The sequence below is a fragment of the Manis pentadactyla genome, chromosome 1, assembly GCF_030020395.1.
Source record: "Manis pentadactyla isolate mManPen7 chromosome 1, mManPen7.hap1, whole genome shotgun sequence".
NCBI classification, from domain to species: domain Eukaryota; kingdom Metazoa; phylum Chordata; class Mammalia; order Pholidota; family Manidae; genus Manis; species Manis pentadactyla.
The window spans coordinates 56,356,323-56,378,069 of NC_080019.1; positions in this window are offsets into that span (position 1 = coordinate 56,356,323).

The following is a 21,747-nucleotide window of genomic DNA, read 5'->3' on the forward strand; positions in this document are numbered from 1 at the left end:
ACTTCAGATCTATCTCTGATGTGAGGGAGAGTGCATGATTGAGTTTGAAGTTAAAGCTGAAATATGGGTGACATCAAAGATGAAGGTGAAGTGTCAGATCCTGGCGCCAGATCTACGGTTAGCATTAGTTGTAAGGTAAGGAGTATGGGGCAGATTGAGTGGCAGTAAGAGTTCTGATCTGACTCTGATGTGAAGGAAATGGCCAGAATGTGCTTCAGGATTATGGGGAGGAATGACAGAAGTCGATGCTGATGGTGGCGGTTCAGTTAAATTGGCCTGGGCTAGGGTTAGGGTTTCCTGTAAGGGAAAATCTATGCATATGTTACGGTGACGGAGAAAATTAGGGTTCAGTTCTGATGTGAGGACGAGGGTGAGATTGAGGCTCATGGTTAAGATGTGTCTCCTAGTTGGCACAAATGTTGAAGGCGAGAGAATCTAGTCTAGTTCTCGGACCTAGGGTTAGGGTTAGGTGTTCACTAAGATTTACAGTAACATAGAGTTACATTTAGAGTTTGCATCTGACCCTGATGTGAGAGCGATGGCCAGATTGAGCTTCAGGTTTATGGAGCGGCATGACAGACGTTGAAGTTGACTATGTCAGCTCAGGTAAAGTGGCCAGGTCTAGAGTTATGGTATTGTGTTCTGTGAGGTGTACAGGAAGGATAGGGGTATGGACAGACTTAGGGCTGGTCTCTGATGTGAGGGCAAGTGCGAGATTGAGGTTCAGGATTACGGTGAAGTGTGGGTCATGCCAATGGTTACGGTGAAAGGACAGGTCCAAGATTCATGGCTAGGGTTAGGATTACTGCGTCGTTCTGTTCTACAGAAAGGACAAGTTTGGGATTAAGGTTAGGGTCCAGCTCTGATGTGAGTGCGAGTGTGAAATTGCGATTCAGTGTTGAGGAGGGCCCTGGGTGATGTCAATGGTGACGTTGTGTGGATAGGCCCAGGACTCAGTGCTAGGCTTAAAATTTTGTGTTCTTTCTGTTTTCCGGAGACATTAGCATTACGGAAAGAGTTAGGGTCTGGGTCTGATGCGACGGTAAGTGCAAGATGGTGGATCAGGTTTATGGTGAGGCATGGGTGACGTCAGTGGTCAAGTCGGGTGTCATAACCACGGGCCAGGGCTAGGGTAAGGGTTAGGTTTTTGGGAAACTGTAGAGGGATGGTATTGTTACATGTAGACTTAGGTCCTTCTCTTAAGTTAGGGCGAATATACGATTCAGTTCCAGGATAACTGTGAGCCAAGGTTGATATCCAAGGTTATGGTGGAGTTTCAGGAAACAGGGCCACGCTGGGGTTAGGGTTATGTAATCGTTAAAGTGTATGGGGTTTACGTGAATAGAGCTCGATTTTGGATCCTACTCTGATGTGAGGGCGTAGGCCAGACTGATCTTGATCATCATGGTGTGGCATAGGTGACATCAATGCTGACGCTGAGGGTCCAGGTTAAGGGACCTTGGTTAGCGGTAGGGTTTTTGTAAGGAAATGTCTATGCAGAAGATATGGTTCTGGATATAATTAGGGTGCAGTTTTGAAGTCAGGGCGAGTGTGAGGTCGAGTCACAGGGTTGAGGGAGTCATAGTTGATATCAATGGTGAAGGCGAAGTATCTGGTCCATGGCTCGGGTCTAGGGTTCCGTTTAGGTGTTCGATAAGGAGTACGGGTGAGATAGGTTTACAGTTAGATTCGGATCCATCTCTGATGTGAAGGCGAGCGCAAGATTGAGTTTCAGTTTTAAGGTGAGGTGTGGGTGTCATGAATGCTTAAGTTGAAGTGTCAGATCCTGGCGCCAGGGATAGGGCTGGCATTACCTGTAAGTTAAGGTGTATTGGGCTGACTGAGTGACAGTTAGAGATCTGATCCGTCTCCGATGTGAGGGCAATGGCCAGAGTGAGCTTCAGGATTATGGGGAGGAATGACAGACGTCAATGCTGATGGTGGCAGTTCAGTTAAAGGGGCCTGGGCTAGGTTTAGGGTTTCCTGTAAGGGAAAGTCTATGCATATGATACGGTTACGGAGAGAATTTGGGTTCAATTCTGATGTGAGTGCGAGGGTGAGATTGAGTCTCAGGGTAAAGATGTGGCTCCTAGTCGGCAGCAATGTTGAAGTCAGAGTATCTAGTCCAGGGCTCGGGTCTAGGGTTAGGCTTAGGTGTTCAGTAAGATTTACAGGAACATAGAGTTACATTTAGAGTTCGAATCTGACACTGATGTGAGGGCGATGGCCAGATTGAGCTTCATGTTTACTTTGCGGCATGACAGACGTTGCAGCTGATGGCGGCGTTTCAGGTAAAGTGGCCAGGGTTAGAGTTATGTTATTGTGCTCTGTGAGGTGTACAGGAAGGATAGGGTGATGGACAGACTTAGGGTGTTCTCTGATGTGAGGGCAAGTTCGAGATGGTGGTTCAGGTTTACGGTGAAGTGTGAATGATGCCAATGGTTACGGGGAAGGGTCAAGTAAAGAGTCATTTCTATTGTTGAGATTAAAGGGTCTCTCTGTTCTACAGAAAGGATAAGTTAAGGAATAGGGTTAGGTTCCAGCTCTGATGTGAGTGTGCTTTTGAAATTGCGATTCATAGTTGAGGAGGGCCCTGGGTGATGTCAAAGCTTACGTTGTGTGGATAGGCCCAGGATTCAGTGATAGGGTTAAAATTTTGTGTTCTCTCTGATTTCCAGAGACATTAGCATTACGGAAAGAGTTAGGTCCTGGGTCTGATGTGACGGGGAGAGCAACATGGTGGATCAGGTTTATGGTGAGGCATGGGTGACATCAATGTTCCTGGTGAGCTGTCAGGACCACTGGCCAGGGCTAGGCTAAGCGTTACGTTTTCGGTTAGGTGAAGAGAGAGGGTGTTTTCACATTTATACATATTGTCCTTCTCTTACGTTAGGGCGAATGTGCGATTCAGTTCCAGGATTACAGTGTGGCAAAGGTGATATCCATGATGAGGTTGGAGTTTCAGGACACTGCTCCACGCTAGGGTTAGGGTTATGTAATCGTTAAGAGTATGGGTTGGACCGGGATACGTTTCGATTTGCATCCTACTCTGACGTGAGGGCGAAGGCCAGATTGATCTTCATCATCGTGGTGTGGCATCGGTGACATCAATGCTGACGCTGGGGTTACAGGTTAATAGACCTGGTTTAGGGATAAGATTTTCTGTAAGGAAAAGTCTATGCGGTACATATGGTTATGGACAGAATTAGGGAGCAGTTCTGAGGTCAGGGCGAGTGTGAGATTGAGTCGCAGGGTCAATGGAGTCATAGTTGATATCCACGGTGAAGGTGAATTATCTGTTCCAGGGTAGGGTGTACGGTTAGATTTAGGTGTTCGATAAGGAATACGGGTGTGATATGGTTACAGTTAGACTTCAGATCTATCTCTGATGTGAGGGAGAGTGCATGATTGAGTTTGAAGTTAAAGCTGAAATATGGGTGACATCAAAGATGAAGGTGAAGTGTCAGATCCTGGCGCCAGATCTACGGTTAGCATTAGTTGTAAGGTAAGGAGTATGGGGCAGATTGAGTGGCAGTAAGAGTTCTGATCTGACTCTGATGTGAAGGAAATGGCCAGAATGTGCTTCAGGATTATGGGGAGGAATGACAGAAGTCGATGCTGATGGTGGCGGTTCAGTTAAATTGGCCTGGGCTAGGGTTAGGGTTTCCTGTAAGGGAAAATCTATGCATATGTTACGGTGACGGAGAAAATTAGGGTTCAGTTCTGATGTGAGGACGAGGGTGAGATTGAGGTTCATGGTTAAGATGTGTCTCCTAGTTGGCACAAATGTTGAAGGCGAGAGAATCTAGTCTAGTTCTCGGACCTAGGGTTAGGGTTAGGTGTTCACTAAGATTTACAGTAACATAGAGTTACATTTAGAGTTTGCATCTGACCCTGATGTGAGAGCGATGGCCAGATTGAGCTTCAGGTTTATGGAGCGGCATGACAGACGTTGAAGTTGACTATGTCAGCTCAGGTAAAGTGGCCAGGTCTAGAGTTATGGTATTGTGTTCTGTGAGGTGTACAGGAAGGATAGGGGTATGGACAGACTTAGGGCTGGTCTCTGATGTGAGGGCAAGTGCGAGATTGAGGTTCAGGATTACGGTGAAGTGTGGGTCATGCCAATGGTTACGGTGAAAGGACAGGTCCAAGATTCATGGCTAGGGTTAGGATTACTGCGTCGTTCTGTTCTACAGAAAGGACAAGTTTGGGATTAAGGTTAGGGTCCAGCTCTGATGTGAGTGCGAGTGTGAAATTGCGATTCAGTGTTGAGGAGGGCCCTGGGTGATGTCAATGGTGACGTTGTGTGGATAGGCCCAGGACTCAGTGCTAGGCTTAAAATTTTGTGTTCTTTCTGTTTTCCGGAGACATTAGCATTACGGAAAGAGTTAGGGTCTGGGTCTGATGCGACGGTAAGTGCAAGATGGTGGATCAGGTTTATGGTGAGGCATGGGTGACGTCAGTGGTCAAGTCGGGTGTCATAACCACGGGCCAGGGCTAGGGTAAGGGTTAGGTTTTTGGGAAACTGTAGAGGGATGGTATTGTTACATGTAGACTTAGGTCCTTCTCTTAAGTTAGGGCGAATATACGATTCAGTTCCAGGATAACTGTGAGCCAAGGTTGATATCCAAGGTTATGGTGGAGTTTCAGGAAACAGGGCCACGCTGGGGTTAGGGTTATGTAATCGTTAAAGTGTATGGGGTTTACGTGAATAGAGCTCGATTTTGGATCCTACTCTGATGTGAGGGCGTAGGCCAGACTGATCTTGATCATCATGGTGTGGCATAGGTGACATCAATGCTGACGCTGAGGGTCCAGGTTAAGGGACCTTGGTTAGCGGTAGGGTTTTTGTAAGGAAATGTCTATGCAGAAGATATGGTTCTGGATATAATTAGGGTGCAGTTTTGAAGTCAGGGCGAGTGTGAGGTCGAGTCACAGGGTTGAGGGAGTCATAGTTGATATCAATGGTGAAGGCGAAGTATCTGGTCCATGGCTCGGGTCTAGGGTTCCGTTTAGGTGTTCGATAAGGAGTACGGGTGAGATAGGTTTACAGTTAGATTCGGATCCATCTCTGATGTGAAGGCGAGCGCAAGATTGAGTTTCAGTTTTAAGGTGAGGTGTGGGTGTCATGAATGCTTAAGTTGAAGTGTCAGATCCTGGCGCCAGGGATAGGGCTGGCATTACCTGTAAGTTAAGGTGTATTGGGCTGACTGAGTGACAGTTAGAGATCTGATCCGTCTCCGATGTGAGGGCAATGGCCAGAGTGAGCTTCAGGATTATGGGGAGGAATGACAGACGTCAATGCTGATGGTGGCAGTTCAGTTAAAGGGGCCTGGGCTAGGTTTAGGGTTTCCTGTAAGGGAAAGTCTATGCATATGATACGGTTACGGAGAGAATTTGGGTTCAATTCTGATGTGAGTGCGAGGGTGAGATTGAGTCTCAGGGTAAAGATGTGGCTCCTAGTCGGCAGCAATGTTGAAGTCAGAGTATCTAGTCCAGGGCTCGGGTCTAGGGTTAGGCTTAGGTGTTCAGTAAGATTTACAGGAACATAGAGTTACATTTAGAGTTCGAATCTGACACTGATGTGAGGGCGATGGCCAGATTGAGCTTCATGTTTACTTTGCGGCATGACAGACGTTGCAGCTGATGGCGGCGTTTCAGGTAAAGTGGCCAGGGTTAGAGTTATGTTATTGTGCTCTGTGAGGTGTACAGGAAGGATAGGGTGATGGACAGACTTAGGGTGTTCTCTGATGTGAGGGCAAGTTCGAGATGGTGGTTCAGGTTTACGGTGAAGTGTGAATGATGCCAATGGTTACGGGGAAGGGTCAAGTAAAGAGTCATTTCTATTGTTGAGATTAAAGGGTCTCTCTGTTCTACAGAAAGGATAAGTTAAGGAATAGGGTTAGGTTCCAGCTCTGATGTGAGTGTGCTTTTGAAATTGCGATTCATAGTTGAGGAGGGCCCTGGGTGATGTCAAAGCTTACGTTGTGTGGATAGGCCCAGGATTCAGTGATAGGGTTAAAATTTTGTGTTCTCTCTGATTTCCAGAGACATTAGCATTACGGAAAGAGTTAGGTCCTGGGTCTGATGTGACGGGGAGAGCAACATGGTGGATCAGGTTTATGGTGAGGCATGGGTGACATCAATGTTCCTGGTGAGCTGTCAGGACCACTGGCCAGGGCTAGGCTAAGCGTTACGTTTTCGGTTAGGTGAAGAGAGAGGGTGTTTTCACATTTATACATATTGTCCTTCTCTTACGTTAGGGCGAATGTGCGATTCAGTTCCAGGATTACAGTGTGGCAAAGGTGATATCCATGATGAGGTTGGAGTTTCAGGACACTGCTCCACGCTAGGGTTAGGGTTATGTAATCGTTAAGAGTATGGGTTGGACCGGGATACGTTTCGATTTGCATCCTACTCTGACGTGAGGGCGAAGGCCAGATTGATCTTCATCATCGTGGTGTGGCATCGGTGACATCAATGCTGACGCTGGGGTTACAGGTTAATAGACCTGGTTTAGGGATAAGATTTTCTGTAAGGAAAAGTCTATGCGGTACATATGGTTATGGACAGAATTAGGGAGCAGTTCTGAGGTCAGGGCGAGTGTGAGATTGAGTCGCAGGGTCAATGGAGTCATAGTTGATATCCACGGTGAAGGTGAATTATCTGTTCCAGGGTAGGGTGTACGGTTAGATTTAGGTGTTCGATAAGGAATACGGGTGTGATATGGTTACAGTTAGACTTCAGATCTATCTCTGATGTGAGGGAGAGTGCATGATTGAGTTTGAAGTTAAAGCTGAAATATGGGTGACATCAAAGATGAAGGTGAAGTGTCAGATCCTGGCGCCAGATCTACGGTTAGCATTAGTTGTAAGGTAAGGAGTATGGGGCAGATTGAGTGGCAGTAAGAGTTCTGATCTGACTCTGATGTGAAGGAAATGGCCAGAATGTGCTTCAGGATTATGGGGAGGAATGACAGAAGTCGATGCTGATGGTGGCGGTTCAGTTAAATTGGCCTGGGCTAGGGTTAGGGTTTCCTGTAAGGGAAAATCTATGCATATGTTACGGTGACGGAGAAAATTAGGGTTCAGTTCTGATGTGAGGACGAGGGTGAGATTGAGGCTCATGGTTAAGATGTGTCTCCTAGTTGGCACAAATGTTGAAGGCGAGAGAATCTAGTCTAGTTCTCGGACCTAGGGTTAGGGTTAGGTGTTCACTAAGATTTACAGTAACATAGAGTTACATTTAGAGTTTGCATCTGACCCTGATGTGAGAGCGATGGCCAGATTGAGCTTCAGGTTTATGGAGCGGCATGACAGACGTTGAAGTTGACTATGTCAGCTCAGGTAAAGTGGCCAGGTCTAGAGTTATGGTATTGTGTTCTGTGAGGTGTACAGGAAGGATAGGGGTATGGACAGACTTAGGGCTGGTCTCTGATGTGAGGGCAAGTGCGAGATTGAGGTTCAGGATTACGGTGAAGTGTGGGTCATGCCAATGGTTACGGTGAAAGGACAGGTCCAAGATTCATGGCTAGGGTTAGGATTACTGCGTCGTTCTGTTCTACAGAAAGGACAAGTTTGGGATTAAGGTTAGGGTCCAGCTCTGATGTGAGTGCGAGTGTGAAATTGCGATTCAGTGTTGAGGAGGGCCCTGGGTGATGTCAATGGTGACGTTGTGTGGATAGGCCCAGGACTCAGTGCTAGGCTTAAAATTTTGTGTTCTTTCTGTTTTCCGGAGACATTAGCATTACGGAAAGAGTTAGGGTCTGGGTCTGATGCGACGGTAAGTGCAAGATGGTGGATCAGGTTTATGGTGAGGCATGGGTGACGTCAGTGGTCAAGTCGGGTGTCATAACCACGGGCCAGGGCTAGGGTAAGGGTTAGGTTTTTGGGAAACTGTAGAGGGATGGTATTGTTACATGTAGACTTAGGTCCTTCTCTTAAGTTAGGGCGAATATACGATTCAGTTCCAGGATAACTGTGAGCCAAGGTTGATATCCAAGGTTATGGTGGAGTTTCAGGAAACAGGGCCACGCTGGGGTTAGGGTTATGTAATCGTTAAAGTGTATGGGGTTTACGTGAATAGAGCTCGATTTTGGATCCTACTCTGATGTGAGGGCGTAGGCCAGACTGATCTTGATCATCATGGTGTGGCATAGGTGACATCAATGCTGACGCTGAGGGTCCAGGTTAAGGGACCTTGGTTAGCGGTAGGGTTTTTGTAAGGAAATGTCTATGCAGAAGATATGGTTCTGGATATAATTAGGGTGCAGTTTTGAAGTCAGGGCGAGTGTGAGGTCGAGTCACAGGGTTGAGGGAGTCATAGTTGATATCAATGGTGAAGGCGAAGTATCTGGTCCATGGCTCGGGTCTAGGGTTCCGTTTAGGTGTTCGATAAGGAGTACGGGTGAGATAGGTTTACAGTTAGATTCGGATTCATCTCTGATGTGAAGGCGAGCGCAAGATTGAGTTTCAGTTTTAAGGTGAGGTGTGGGTGTCATGAATGCTTAAGTTGAAGTGTCAGATCCTGGCGCCAGGGAGAGGGCTGGCATTACCTGTAAGTTAAGGTGTATTGGGCTGACTGAGTGACAGTTAGAGATCTGATCCGTCTCCGATGTGAGGGCAATGGCCAGAGTGAGCTTCAGGATTATGGGGAGGAATGACAGACGTCAATGCTGATGGTGGCAGTTCAGTTAAAGGGGCCTGGGCTAGGTTTAGGGTTTCCTGTAAGGGAAAGTCTATGCATATGATACGGTTACGGAGAGAATTTGGGTTCAATTCTGATGTGAGTGCGAGGGTGAGATTGAGTCTCAGGGTAAAGATGTGGCTCCTAGTCGGCAGCAATGTTGAAGTCAGAGTATCTAGTCCAGGGCTCGGGTCTAGGGTTAGGCTTAGGTGTTCAGTAAGATTTACAGGAACATAGAGTTACATTTAGAGTTCGAATCTGACACTGATGTGAGGGCGATGGCCAGATTGAGCTTCATGTTTACTTTGCGGCATGACAGACGTTGCAGCTGATGGCGGCGTTTCAGGTAAAGTGGCCAGGTTTAGAGTTATGTTATTGTGCTCTGTGAGGTGTACAGGAAGGATAGGGTGATGGACAGACTTAGGGTGTTCTCTGATGTGAGGGCAAGTTCGAGATGGTGGTTCAGGTTTACGGTGAAGTGTGAATGATGCCAATGGTTACGGGGAAGGGTCAAGTAAAGAGTCATTTCTATTGTTGAGATTAAAGGGTCTCTCTGTTCTACAGAAAGGATAAGTTAAGGAATAGGGTTAGGTTCCAGCTCTGATGTGAGTGTGCTTTTGAAATTGCGATTCATAGTTGAGGAGGGCCCTGGGTGATGTCAAAGCTTACGTTGTGTGGATAGGCCCAGGATTCAGTGATAGGGTTAAAATTTTGTGTTCTCTCTGATTTCCAGAGACATTAGCATTACGGAAAGAGTTAGGTCCTGGGTCTGATGTGACGGGGAGAGCAACATGGTGGATCAGGTTTATGGTGAGGCATGGGTGACATCAATGTTCCTGGTGAGCTGTCAGGACCACTGGCCAGGGCTAGGCTAAGCGTTACGTTTTCGGTTAGGTGAAGAGAGAGGGTGTTTTCACATTTATACATATTGTCCTTCTCTTACGTTAGGGCGAATGTGCGATTCAGTTCCAGGATTACAGTGTGGCAAAGGTGATATCCATGATGAGGTTGGAGTTTCAGGACACTGCTCCACGCTAGGGTTAGGGTTATGTAATCGTTAAGAGTATGGGTTGGACCGGGATACGTTTCGATTTGCATCCTACTCTGACGTGAGGGCGAAGGCCAGATTGATCTTCATCATCGTGGTGTGGCATCGGTGACATCAATGCTGACGCTGGGGTTACAGGTTAATAGACCTGGTTTAGGGATAAGATTTTCTGTAAGGAAAAGTCTATGCGGTACATATGGTTATGGACAGAATTAGGGAGCAGTTCTGAGGTCAGGGCGAGTGTGAGATTGAGTCGCAGGGTCAATGGAGTCATAGTTGATATCCACGGTGAAGGTGAATTATCTGTTCCAGGGTAGGGTGTACGGTTAGATTTAGGTGTTCGATAAGGAATACGGGTGTGATATGGTTACAGTTAGACTTCAGATCTATCTCTGATGTGAGGGAGAGTGCATGATTGAGTTTGAAGTTAAAGCTGAAATATGGGTGACATCAAAGATGAAGGTGAAGTGTCAGATCCTGGCGCCAGATCTACGGTTAGCATTAGTTGTAAGGTAAGGAGTATGGGGCAGATTGAGTGGCAGTAAGAGTTCTGATCTGACTCTGATGTGAAGGAAATGGCCAGAATGTGCTTCAGGATTATGGGGAGGAATGACAGAAGTCGATGCTGATGGTGGCGGTTCAGTTAAATTGGCCTGGGCTAGGGTTAGGGTTTCCTGTAAGGGAAAATCTATGCATATGTTACGGTGACGGAGAAAATTAGGGTTCAGTTCTGATGTGAGGACGAGGGTGAGATTGAGGCTCATGGTTAAGATGTGTCTCCTAGTTAGCACAAATGTTGAAGGCGAGAGAATCTAGTCTAGTTCTCGGACCTAGGGTTAGGGTTAGGTGTTCACTAAGATTTACAGTAACATAGAGTTACATTTAGAGTTTGCATCTGACCCTGATGTGAGAGCGATGGCCAGATTGAGCTTCACGTTTATGGAGCGGCATGACAGACGTTGAAGTTGACTATGTCAGCTCAGGTAAAGTGGCCAGGTCTAGAGTTATGGTATTGTGTTCTGTGAGGTGTACAGGAAGGATAGGGGTATGGACAGACTTAGGGCTGGTCTCTGATGTGAGGGCAAGTGCGAGATTGAGGTTCAGGATTACGGTGAAGTGTGGGTCATGCCAATGGTTACGGTGAAAGGACAGGTCCAAGATTCATGGCTAGGGTTAGGATTACTGCGTCGTTCTGTTCTACAGAAAGGACAAGTTTGGGATTAAGGTTAGGGTCCAGCTCTGATGTGAGTGCGAGTGTGAAATTGCGATTCAGTGTTGAGGAGGGCCCTGGGTGATGTCAATGGTGACGTTGTGTGGATAGGCCCAGGACTCAGTGCTAGGCTTAAAATTTTGTGTTCTTTCTGTTTTCCGGAGACATTAGCATTACGGAAAGAGTTAGGGTCTGGGTCTGATGCGACGGTAAGTGCAAGATGGTGGATCAGGTTTATGGTGAGGCATGGGTGACGTCAGTGGTCAAGTCGGGTGTCATAACCACGGGCCAGGGCTAGGGTAAGGGTTAGGTTTTTGGGAAACTGTAGAGGGATGGTATTGTTACATGTAGACTTAGGTCCTTCTCTTAAGTTAGGGCGAATATACGATTCAGTTCCAGGATAACTGTGAGCCAAGGTTGATATCCAAGGTTATGGTGGAGTTTCAGGAAACAGGGCCACGCTGGGGTTAGGGTTATGTAATCGTTAAAGTGTATGGGGTTTACGTGAATAGAGCTCGATTTTGGATCCTACTCTGATGTGAGGGCGTAGGCCAGACTGATCTTGATCATCATGGTGTGGCATAGGTGACATCAATGCTGACGCTGAGGGTCCAGGTTAAGGGACCTTGGTTAGCGGTAGGGTTTTTGTAAGGAAATGTCTATGCAGAAGATATGGTTCTGGATATAATTAGGGTGCAGTTTTGAAGTCAGGGCGAGTGTGAGGTCGAGTCACAGGGTTGAGGGAGTCATAGTTGATATCAATGGTGAAGGCGAAGTATCTGGTCCATGGCTCGGGTCTAGGGTTCCGTTTAGGTGTTCGATAAGGAGTACGGGTGAGATAGGTTTACAGTTAGATTCGGATCCATCTCTGATGTGAAGGCGAGCGCAAGATTGAGTTTCAGTTTTAAGGTGAGGTGTGGGTGTCATGAATGCTTAAGTTGAAGTGTCAGATCCTGGCGCCAGGGATAGGGCTGGCATTACCTGTAAGTTAAGGTGTATTGGGCTGACTGAGTGACAGTTAGAGATCTGATCCGTCTCCGATGTGAGGGCAATGGCCAGAGTGAGCTTCAGGATTATGGGGAGGAATGACAGACGTCAATGCTGATGGTGGCAGTTCAGTTAAAGGGGCCTGGGCTAGGTTTAGGGTTTCCTGTAAGGGAAAGTCTATGCATATGATACGGTTACGGAGAGAATTTGGGTTCAATTCTGATGTGAGTGCGAGGGTGAGATTGAGTCTCAGGGTAAAGATGTGGCTCCTAGTCGGCAGCAATGTTGAAGTCAGAGTATCTAGTCCAGGGCTCGGGTCTAGGGTTAGGCTTAGGTGTTCAGTAAGATTTACAGGAACATAGAGTTACATTTAGAGTTCGAATCTGACACTGATGTGAGGGCGATGGCCAGATTGAGCTTCATGTTTACTTTGCGGCATGACAGACGTTGCAGCTGATGGCGGCGTTTCAGGTAAAGTGGCCAGGGTTAGAGTTATGTTATTGTGCTCTGTGAGGTGTACAGGAAGGATAGGGTGATGGACAGACTTAGGGTGTTCTCTGATGTGAGGGCAAGTTCGAGATGGTGGTTCAGGTTTACGGTGAAGTGTGAATGATGCCAATGGTTACGGGGAAGGGTCAAGTAAAGAGTCATTTCTATTGTTGAGATTAAAGGGTCTCTCTGTTCTACAGAAAGGATAAGTTAAGGAATAGGGTTAGGTTCCAGCTCTGATGTGAGTGTGCTTTTGAAATTGCGATTCATAGTTGAGGAGGGCCCTGGGTGATGTCAAAGCTTACGTTGTGTGGATAGGCCCAGGATTCAGTGATAGGGTTAAAATTTTGTGTTCTCTCTGATTTCCAGAGACATTAGCATTACGGAAAGAGTTAGGTCCTGGGTCTGATGTGACGGGGAGAGCAACATGGTGGATCAGGTTTATGGTGAGGCATGGGTGACATCAATGTTCCTGGTGAGCTGTCAGGACCACTGGCCAGGGCTAGGCTAAGCGTTACGTTTTCGGTTAGGTGAAGAGAGAGGGTGTTTTCACATTTATACATATTGTCCTTCTCTTACGTTAGGGCGAATGTGCGATTCAGTTCCAGGATTACAGTGTGGCAAAGGTGATATCCATGATGAGGTTGGAGTTTCAGGACACTGCTCCACGCTAGGGTTAGGGTTATGTAATCGTTAAGAGTATGGGTTGGACCGGGATACGTTTCGATTTGCATCCTACTCTGACGTGAGGGCGAAGGCCAGATTGATCTTCATCATCGTGGTGTGGCATCGGTGACATCAATGCTCACGCTGGGGTTACAGGTTAATAGACCTGGTTTAGGGATAAGATTTTCTGTAAGGAAAAGTCTATGCGGTACATATGGTTATGGACAGAATTAGGGAGCAGTTCTGAGGTCAGGGCGAGTGTGAGATTGAGTCGCAGGGTCAATGGAGTCATAGTTGATATCCACGGTGAAGGTGAATTATCTGTTCCAGGGTAGGGTGTACGGTTAGATTTAGGTGTTCGATAAGGAATACGGGTGTGATATGGTTACAGTTAGACTTCAGATCTATCTCTGATGTGAGGGAGAGTGCATGATTGAGTTTGAAGTTAAAGCTGAAATATGGGTGACATCAAAGATGAAGGTGAAGTGTCAGATCCTGGCGCCAGATCTACGGTTAGCATTAGTTGTAAGGTAAGGAGTATGGGGCAGATTGAGTGGCAGTAAGAGTTCTGATCTGACTCTGATGTGAAGGAAATGGCCAGAATGTGCTTCAGGATTATGGGGAGGAATGACAGAAGTCGATGCTGATGGTGACGGTTCAGTTAAATTGGCCTGGGCTAGGGTTAGGGTTTCCTGTAAGGGAAAATCTATGCATATGTTACGGTGACGGAGAAAATTAGGGTTCAGTTCTGATGTGAGGACGAGGGTGAGATTGAGGCTCATGGTTAAGATGTGTCTCCTAGTTGGCACAAATGTTGAAAGCGAGAGAATCTAGTCTAGTTCTCGGACCTAGGGTTAGGGTTAGGTGTTCACTAAGATTTACAGTAACATAGAGTTACATTTAGAGTTTGCATCTGACCCTGATGTGAGAGCGATGGCCAGATTGAGCTTCAGGTTTATGGAGCGGCATGACAGACGTTGAAGTTGACTATGTCAGCTCAGGTAAAGTGGCCAGGTCTAGAGTTATGGTATTGTGTTCTGTGAGGTGTACAGGAAGGATAGGGGTATGGACAGACTTAGGGCTGGTCTCTGATGTGAGGGCAAGTGCGAGATTGAGGTTCAGGATTACGGTGAAGTGTGGGTCATGCCAATGGTTACGGTGAAAGGACAGGTCCAAGATTCATGGCTAGGGTTAGGATTACTGCGTCGTTCTGTTCTACAGAAAGGACAAGTTTGGGATTAAGGTTAGGGTCCAGCTCTGATGTGAGTGCGAGTGTGAAATTGCGATTCAGTGTTGAGGAGGGCCCTGGGTGATGTCAATGGTGACGTTGTGTGGATAGGCCCAGGACTCAGTGCTAGGCTTAAAATTTTGTGTTCTCTCTGTTTTCCGGAGACATTAGCATTACGGAAAGAGTTAGGGTCTGGGTCTGATGCGACGGTAAGTGCAAGATGGTGGATCAGGTTTATGGTGAGGCATGGGTGACGTCAGTGGTCAAGTCGGGTGTCATAACCACGGGCCAGGGCTAGGGTAAGGGTTAGGTTTTTGGGAAACTGTAGAGGGATGGTATTGTTACATGTAGACTTAGGTCCTTCTCTTAAGTTAGGGCGAATATACGATTCAGTTCCAGGATTACTGTGAGCCAAGGTTGATATCCAAGGTTATGGTGGAGTTTCAGGAAACAGGGCCACGCTGGGGTTAGGGTTATGTAATCGTTAAAGTGTATGGGGTTTACGTGAATAGAGCTCGATTTTGGATCCTACTCTGATGTGAGGGCGTAGGCCAGACTGATCTTGATCATCATGGTGTGGCATAGGTGACATCAATGCTGACGCTGAGGGTCCAGGTTAAGGGACCTTGGTTAGCGGTAGGGTTTTTGTAAGGAAATGTCTATGCAGAAGATATGGTTCTGGATATAATTAGGGTGCAGTTTTGAAGTCAGGGCGTGTGTGAGGTCGAGTCACAGGGTTGAGGGAGTCATAGTTGATATCAATGGTGAAGGCGAAGTATCTGGTCCATGGCTCGGGTCTAGGGTTCCGTTTAGGTGTTCGATAAGGAGTACGGGTGAGATAGGTTTACAGTTAGATTCGGATCCATCTCTGATGTGAAGGCGAGCGCAAGATTGAGTTTCAGTTTTAAGGTGAGGTGTGGGTGTCATGAATGCTTAAGTTGAAGTGTCAGATCCTGGCGCCAGGGATAGGGCTGGCATTACCTGTAAGTTAAGGTGTATTGGGCTGACTGAGTGACAGTTAGAGATCTGATCCGTCTCCGATGTGAGGGCAATGGCCAGAGTGAGCTTCAGGATTATGGGGAGGAATGACAGACGTCAATGCTGATGGTGGCAGTTCAGTTAAAGGGGCCTGGGCTAGGTTTAGGGTTTCCTGTAAGGGAAAGTCTATGCATATGATACGGTTACGGAGAGAATTTGGGTTCAATTCTGATGTGAGTGCGAGGGTGAGATTGAGTCTCAGGGTAAAGATGTGGCTCCTAGTCGGCAGCAATGTTGAAGTCAGAGTATCTAGTCCAGGGCTCGGGTCTAGGGTTAGGCTTAGGTGTTCAGTAAGATTTACAGGAACATAGAGTTACATTTAGAGTTCGAATCTGACACTGATGTGAGGGCGATGGCCAGATTGAGCTTCATGTTTACTTTGCGGCATGACAGACGTTGCAGCTGATGGCGGCGTTTCAGGTAAAGTGGCCAGGGTTAGAGTTATGTTATTGTGCTCTGTGAGGTGTACAGGAAGGATAGGGTGATGGACAGACTTAGGGTGTTCTCTGATGTGAGGGCAAGTTCGAGATGGTGGTTCAGGTTTACGGTGAAGTGTGAATGATGCCAATGGTTACGGGGAAGGGTCAAGTAAAGAGTCATTTCTATTGTTGAGATTAAAGGGTCTCTCTGTTCTACAGAAAGGATAAGTTAAGGAATAGGGTTAGGTTCCAGCTCTGATGTGAGTGTGCTTTTGAAATTGCGATTCATAGTTGAGGAGGGCCCTGGGTGATGTCAAAGCTTACGTTGTGTGGATAGGCCCAGGATTCAGTGATAGGGTTAAAATTTTGTGTTCTCTCTGATTTCCAGAGACATTAGCATTACGGAAAGAGTTAGGTCCTGGGTCTGATGTGACGGGGAGAGCAACATGGTGGATCAGGTTTATGGTGAGGCATGGGTGACATCAATGTTCCTGGTGAGCTGTCAGGACCACTGGCCAGGGCTAGGCTAAGCGTTACGTTTTCGGTTAGGTGAAGAGAGAGGGTGTTTTCACATTTATACATATTGTCCTTCTCTTACGTTAGGGCGAATGTGCGATTCAGTTCCAGGATTACAGTGTGGCAAAGGTGATATCCATGATGAGGTTGGAGTTTCAGGACACTGCTCCACGCTAGGGTTAGGGTTATGTAATCGTTAAGAGTATGGGTTGGACCGGGATACGTTTCGATTTGCATCCTACTCTGACGTGAGGGCGAAGGCCAGATTGATCTTCATCATCGTGGTGTGGCATCGGTGACATCAATGCTCACGCTGGGGTTACAGGTTAATAGACCTGGTTTAGGGATAAGATTTTCTGTAAGGAAAAGTCTATGCGGTACATATGGTTATGGACAGAATTAGGGAGCAGTTCTGAGGTCAGGGCGAGTGTGAGATTGAGTCGCAGGGTCAATGGAGTCATAGTTGATATCCACGGTGAAGGTGAATTATCTGTTCCAGGGTAGGGTGTACGGTTAGATTTAGGTGTTCGATAAGGAATACGGGTGTGATATGGTTACAGTTAGACTTCAGATCTATCTCTGATGTGAGGGAGAGTGCATGATTGAGTTTGAAGTTAAAGCTGAAATATGGGTGACATCAAAGATGAAGGTGAAGTGTCAGATCCTGGCGCCAGATCTACGGTTAGCATTAGTTGTAAGGTAAGGAGTATGGGGCAGATTGAGTGGCAGTAAGAGTTCTGATCTGACTCTGATGTGAAGGAAATGGCCAGAATGTGCTTCAGGATTATGGGGAGGAATGACAGAAGTCGATGCTGATGGTGGCGGTTCAGTTAAATTGGCCTGGGCTAGGGTTAGGGTTTCCTGTAAGGGAAAATCTATGCATATGTTACGGTGACGGAGAAAATTAGGGTTCAGTTCTGATGTGAGGACGAGGGTGAGATTGAGGCTCATGGTTAAGATGTGTCTCCTAGTTGGCACAAATGTTGAAGGCGAGAGAATCTAGTCTAGTTCTCGGACCTAGGGTTAGGGTTAGGTGTTCACTAAGATTTACAGTAACATAGAGTTACATTTAGAGTTTGCATCTGACCCTGATGTGAGAGCGATGGCCAGATTGAGCTTCAGGTTTATGGAGCGGCATGACAGACGTTGAAGTTGACTATGTCAGCTCAGGTAAAGTGGCCAGGTCTAGAGTTATGGTATTGTGTTCTGTGAGGTGTACAGGAAGGATAGGGGTATGGACAGACTTAGGGCTGGTCTCTGATGTGAGGGCAAGTGCGAGATTGAGGTTCAGGATTACGGTGAAGTGTGGGTCATGCCAATGGTTACGGTGAAAGGACAGGTCCAAGATTCATGGCTAGGGTTAGGATTACTGCGTCGTTCTGTTCTACAGAAAGGACAAGTTTGGGATTAAGGTTAGGGTCCAGCTCTGATGTGAGTGCGAGTGTGAAATTGCGATTCAGTGTTGAGGAGGGCCCTGGGTGATGTCAATGGTGACGTTGTGTGGATAGGCCCAGGACTCAGTGCTAGGCTTAAAATTTTGTGTTCTCTCTGTTTTCCGGAGACATTAGCATTACGGAAAGAGTTAGGGTCTGGGTCTGATGCGACGGTAAGTGCAAGATGGTGGATCAGGTTTATGGTGAGGCATGGGTGACGTCAGTGGTCAAGTCGGGTGTCATAACCACGGGCCAGGGCTAGGGTAAGGGTTAGGTTTTTGGGAAACTGTAGAGGGATGGTATTGTTACATGTAGACTTAGGTCCTTCTCTTAAGTTAGGGCGAATATACGATTCAGTTCCAGGATAACTGTGAGCCAAGGTTGATATCCAAGGTTATGGTGGAGTTTCAGGAAACAGGGCCACGCTGGGGTTAGGGTTATGTAATCGTTAAAGTGTATGGGGTTTACGTGAATAGAGCTCGATTTTGGATCCTACTCTGATGTGAGGGCGTAGGCCAGACTGATCTTGATCATCATGGTGTGGCATAGGTGACATCAATGCTGACGCTGAGGGTCCAGGTTAAGGGACCTTGGTTAGCGGTAGGGTTTTTGTAAGGAAATGTCTATGCAGAAGATATGGTTCTGGATATAATTAGGGTGCAGTTTTGAAGTCAGGGCGAGTGTGAGGTCGAGTCACAGGGTTGAGGGAGTCATAGTTGATATCAATGGTGAAGGCGAAGTATCTGGTCCATGGCTCGGGTCTAGGGTTCCGTTTAGGTGTTCGATAAGGAGTACGGGTGAGATAGGTTTACAGTTAGATTCGGATCCATCTCTGATGTGAAGGCGAGCGCAAGATTGAGTTTCAGTTTTAAGGTGAGGTGTGGGTGTCATGAATGCTTAAGTTGAAGTGTCAGATCCTGGCGCCAGGGATAGGGCTGGCATTACCTGTAAGTTAAGGTGTATTGGGCTGACTGAGTGACAGTTAGAGATCTGATCCGTCTCCGATGTGAGGGCAATGGCCAGAGTGAGCTTCAGGCTTATGGGGAGGAATGACAGACGTCAATGCTGATGGTGGCAGTTCAGTTAAAGGGGCCTGGGCTAGGTTTAGGGTTTCCTGTAAGGGAAAGTCTATGCATATGATACGGTTACGGAGAGAATTTGGGTTCAATTCTGATGTGAGTGCGAGGGTGAGATTGAGTCTCAGGGTAAAGATGTGGCTCCTAGTCGGCAGCAATGTTGAAGTCAGAGTATCTAGTCCAGGGCTCGGGTCTAGGGTTAGGCTTAGGTGTTCAGTAAGATTTACAGGAACATAGAGTTACATTTAGAGTTCGAATCTGACACTGATGTGAGGGCGATGGCCAGATTGAGCTTCATGTTTACTTTGCGGCATGACAGACGTTGCAGCTGATGGCGGCGTTTCAGGTAAAGTGGCCAGGGTTAGAGTTATGTTATTGTGCTCTGTGAGGTGTACAGGAAGGATAGGGTGATGGACAGACTTAGGGTGTTCTCTGATGTGAGGGCAAGTTCGAGATGGTGGTTCAGGTTTACGGTGAAGTGTGAATGATGCCAATGGTTACGGGGAAGGGTCAAGTAAAGAGTCATTTCTATTGTTGAGATTAAAGGGTCTCTCTGTTCTACAGAAAGGATAAGTTAAGGAATAGGGTTAGGTTCCAGCTCTGATGTGAGTGTGCTTTTGAAATTGCGATTCATAGTTGAGGAGGGCCCTGGGTGATGTCAAAGCTTACGTTGTGTGGATAGGCCCAGGATTCAGTGATAGGGTTAAAATTTTGTGTTCTCTCTGATTTCCAGAGACATTAGCATTACGGAAAGAGTTAGGTCCTGGGTCTGATGTGACGGGGAGAGCAACATGGTGGATCAGGTTTATGGTGAGGCATGGGTGACATCAATGTTCCTGGTGAGCTGTCAGGACCACTGGCCAGGGCTAGGCTAAGCGTTACGTTTTCGGTTAGGTGAAGAGAGAGGGTGTTTTCACATTTATACATATTGTCCTTCTCTTACGTTAGGGCGAATGTGCGATTCAGTTCCAGGATTACAGTGTGGCAAAGGTGATATCCATGATGAGGTTGGAGTTTCAGGACACTGCTCCACGCTAGGGTTAGGGTTATGTAATCGTTAAGAGTATGGGTTGGACCGGGATACGTTTCGATTTGCATCCTACTCTGACGTGAGGGCGAAGGCCAGATTGATCTTCATCATCGTGGTGTGGCATCGGTGACATCAATGCTGACGCTGGGGTTACAGGTTAATAGACCTGGTTTAGGGATAAGATTTTCTGTAAGGAAAAGTCTATGCGGTACATATGGTTATGGACAGAATTAGGGAGCAGTTCTGAGGTCAGGGCGAGTGTGAGATTGAGTCGCAGGGTCAATGGAGTCATAGTTGATATCCACGGTGAAGGTGAATTATCTGTTCCAGGGTAGGGTGTACGGTTAGATTTAGGTGTTCGATAAGGAATACGGGTGTGATATGGTTACAGTTAGACTTCAGATCTATCTCTGATGTGAGGGAGAGTGCATGATTGAGTTTGAAGTTAAAGCTGAAATATGGGTGACATCAAAGATGAAGGTGAAGTGTCAGATCCTGGCGCCAGATCTACGGTTAGCATTAGTTGTAAGGTAAGGAGTATGGGGCAGATTGAGTGGCAGTAAGAGTTCTGATCTGACTCTGATGTGAAGGAAATGGCCAGAATGTGCTTCAGGATTATGGGGAGGAATGACAGAAGTCGATGCTGATGGTGGCGGTTCAGTTAAATTGGCCTGGGCTAGGGTTAGGGTTTCCTGTAAGGGAAAATCTATGCATATGTTACGGTGACGGAGAAAATTAGGGTTCAGTTCTGATGTGAGGACGAGGGTGAGATTGAGGCTCATGGTTAAGATGTGTCTCCTAGTTGGCACAAATGTTGAAGGCGAGAGAATCTAGTCTAGTTCTCGGACCTAGGGTTAGGGTTAGGTGTTCACTAAGATTTACAGTAACATAGAGTTACATTTAGAGTTTGCATCTGACCCTGATGTGAGAGCGATGGCCAGATTGAGCTTCAGGTTTATGGAGCGGCATGACAGACGTTGAAGTTGACTATGTCAGCTCAGGTAAAGTGGCCAGGTCTAGAGTTATGGTATTGTGTTCTGTGAGGTGTACAGGAAGGATAGGGGTATGGACAGACTTAGGGCTTTTCTCTGATGTGAGGGCAAGTGCGAGATTGAGGTTCAGGATTACGGTGAAGTGTGGGTCATGCCAATGGTTACGGTGAAAGGACAGGTCCAAGATTCATGGCTAGGGTTAGGATTACTGCGTCGTTCTGTTCTACAGAAAGGACAAGTTTGGGATTAAGGTTAGGGTCCAGCTCTGATGTGAGTGCGAGTGTGAAATTGCGATTCAGTGTTGAGGAGGGCCCTGGGTGATGTCAATGGTGACGTTGTGTGGATAGGCCCAGGACTCAGTGCTAGGCTTAAAATTTTGTGTTCTTTCTGTTTTCCGGAGACATTAGCATTACGGAAAGAGTTAGGGTCTGGGTCTGATGCGACGGTAAGTGCAAGATGGTGGATCAGGTTTATGGTGAGGCATGGGTGACGTCAGTGGTCAAGTCGGGTGTCATAACCACGGGCCAGGGCTAGGGTAAGGGTTAGGTTTTTGGGAAACTGTAGAGGGATGGTATTGTTACATGTAGACTTAGGTCCTTCTCCTAAGTTAGGGCGAACATACGATTCAGTTCCAGGATAACTGTGAGCCAAGGTTGATATCCAAGGTTATGGTGGAGTTTCAGGAAACAGGGCCACGCTGGGGTTAGGGTTATGTAATCGTTAAAGTGTATGGGGTTTACGTGAATAGAGCTCGATTTTGGATCCTACTCTGATGTGAGGGCGTAGGCCAGACTGATCTTGATCATCATGGTGTGGCATAGGTGACATCAATGCTGACGCTGAGGGTCCAGGTTAAGGGACCTTGGTTAGCGGTAGGGTTTTTGTAAGGAAATGTCTATGCAGAAGATATGGTTCTGGATATAATTAGGG